We start from the raw sequence: 2,848 nt of genomic DNA, 5'->3' as shown, positions 1-2,848 counted from the left end.
TTTTCTATTCCTTCAATCAATCAATTAGGGAGCTTTGGTTCCATCTTTTTGGCTTTGGCAACACCGTCCATAATGGTTCCCACGATGCCAAAAGCTATTTTCACATTTGGCTACACATTGTGGATGCCCTTAACCGTACCACTTGGTTTTGCTCCTGTGTGCTATCTATACAAATCTCAATTATATTGATCTAAAAAATTATAGAATCAAGATTAGTAAAAAGGAGGTGATTTTGCCACGCAGATGGCGGGGGAGGTTTCTTATTTGAGCAATGCTACATCCACGTAATGGTTTACGTATAGTTACAAACTGATGTGATGTGGGACTATTTGATTGTATTAAAGGAGAGGATTAGGCCCACCCCACCTGGAAATCAAGGGGGCATATATAGATTAGATGGAAAGTATATGTAGAAGCTACGTAGCCCTTTGTAAGTCTAGGATTAGGCTTCTTATTTTCGGAGGATGTTGTCCTGGCGGTTTGCTAACATGCGGTCCCATGTGCCAGTGCTTTACCAAGCCGATCCGCGTCCCACATGAGGCAGAACAACGGCAGAAGCAACACGTGGTTAAGTTGAAGAAGATGAGGGAGAAGCAGATTCAGCAACGAGTGAAATGATGGTTGCTTCGTCCCTCTAACTTAACTGCGGGAAAGGTGCAACTTTGTGAGTTGACGCCTCATTGCTCATTACTACACCGGCGCCATGACTGGGGTGCTTCACCCCAGCTGCTCTGCACTGTATTCCGGTATGGCACGTGGACCCGGTAGCTTGATGTCCCACATGTCGGCGAAAGGGACTAGAGGATTTATGAAAGCGAGCGCTCCACTCTTACGACGGAGGAGTAGACGACACGACGGCCCAGTGAATTGTCACTAGTACTCTATAGTACTATAGTTTTGCTGTTTCGCACGATCCATCGATACAAACCCCATTAAATAGGAAAGGGCGGGATTTTTCCCGCGCGATAGATGATACTGGCCATATATTTCAAAGGCAATTTTAATGTATGCAAACTGAATAATTATCTATCCCTAATAATAAAGCATGGATTGAGTCTCTGGGTTCACCGTTGCGGCATTTTTACAAATAGGCCTTCCTATTTTATAGAAATTGCACCCGCAGTCCCCTCATATGTCAGACCCAAACCGGTACCGAAGAGAGAAAAGAAAAAACATGACCGCCCTGCACGACCCTGCCTCGTCGATCTCATCTCCACCTCCATCCCCAAACGACGGCGATGATCGAGGGCGCCGCCCCAGCTCCTGGCTGACGGATTCGCCGGCTCCCCGCTCCTTGGGGCCAGCCCCTCCCACGGCGACGATGGAGGGCGCTGCCCAGTTCCCGGCCGATGGATATGCCGGCTCCCCTCTTCTCGGGGCCAGCCCCTCCCCCGTGCCGGGTCGAGCCTCGGCTTGGAGGCCCTTGGGGCTGCCGTCGGTGCGGGAGTCCCGCGCGGCCATGCGGGCTGGGGACCGAGCGGCGGGCTGGCCACCTGTGCCCTGTCTACCCTGCTGCTGAGCCATCCTTGTACCGTTGCACACATCTTCGCACCACCCGGCCAGCCTCTGGTGCGCACCTCTGCTTTTACTAGCCGCGAACCACGAGCATCACCTGTTTGGTGTTGCGCCTACGAGCGTGTTGGAGAAATCTGTGTCCTGAGGGTGGCGGAGATTGATGCGGAGAGGAAGACGACGGCGACAGAGAGCGTGTGTACTCCAGCCTGTTGGATTTATCACAGATGCCCCACTAATTTGGCTTGATGTACAATGTCAGATTCAAGAAAAAAAATGTGTTTTCTATGTTCTACTATAGATCACCAGACTGCGTTGTATGGAGCGGAACAGAACCAACTGGTCTGCATCTCCTTCAATGGCACCCTGCATCTCTATCAATAGCACTCTGCAGCAAGCTTGCTTTCTCTACATCTACCATCAACTACCATGCAACAAGTTCAGTTTGATGTTAAGAGGAGGCGTTACAGGTATTTTTTATGGCACCCCATGTTAGTCAATGGATTTTGTTTATGTTTCTGGTGGAGATGATTCAGGTGAAGTAATGTTTGTTTCTTATGAATAAACTAAGCGATGAATTTAAGATTACTTGCCTGGTATATCTAATTGTAATGTGTATCATGCTCAAGCAAAGGTATGATGACTGACTACTGATATTTCCTAATACATTTGTATTTTTTGTTTTACTAACTTTCAGATTTCTCAAAATCATGATTATTACATAGTGTGTATAATCTTTTCTTGCTAGCTCTGTACTATGATTTTGAGGAATCCGCCAATGCAAAAATAAGATAGTTGTATGTAGTACTCCATCCGTCCGGAAATACTTGTCATCAAAATGGATAAAAGGAGATGTATCTAGACGTATTTTAATTCTAGATACATTCCTTTTTGTCCATTTTGATGACAAGTATTTCCGGACGGAGGGAGTAGTTATGTTATACAGGTTCTGTTTGATGTGTTTCGGAAGGGAGAGATCGATGATTTTGGAATATAAAGCTTCATATGATTTTTTTCCTCCAAGGTAACCATGGGATCCATATTTTTTTAGGTTTGTCTCTAATATTATGTATGCTCTTCCCATTGAAGTTTCAATACTTGGGTTTTAGAGCTGCACTTATAGACTTCAATTGGTTTGTACTATATATAATTATAAATCATGTAATTATTTTATTTGCTTCCCATTCGTTTCATGTATTTTCCATTTTGTTTTTACTATGACAAGCTCACAAAGAGTGTGTATTGAAAGGGAAAGTAATTTGGTATGTGAGGCCGTTTGAATGCACCTGTTTCTTGCTGTTGTATGTTGTATTGTACCTGTTTCTTAGATGAAAAT

The 2,848-nt window shown here is 45.0% G+C and overlaps 1 long non-coding RNA gene across 1 annotated transcript in view; it reads left to right on the top strand.

Moving 5' to 3' along the window:
• The first annotated feature begins 1,194 nt into the window (after window positions 1-1,194).
• Window positions 1,195-2,848, top strand: part of LOC119270050 — a 3,720-nt gene continuing 2,066 nt past the window's right edge. Inside the window, exon 1 of the long non-coding RNA XR_005133897.1 lies at window positions 1,195-2,536. This is a non-coding gene — a long non-coding RNA (uncharacterized LOC119270050). The remainder of the gene's footprint in view (window positions 2,537-2,848) is intronic.

This window comes from Triticum dicoccoides, chromosome 3A, assembly GCF_002162155.2.
Source record: "Triticum dicoccoides isolate Atlit2015 ecotype Zavitan chromosome 3A, WEW_v2.0, whole genome shotgun sequence".
In the NCBI taxonomy this organism is placed as follows: domain Eukaryota; kingdom Viridiplantae; phylum Streptophyta; class Magnoliopsida; order Poales; family Poaceae; genus Triticum; species Triticum dicoccoides.
Note: the sequence above shows the minus strand (reverse complement) of the source record. Positions and strands in the feature narration are given on the sequence as shown.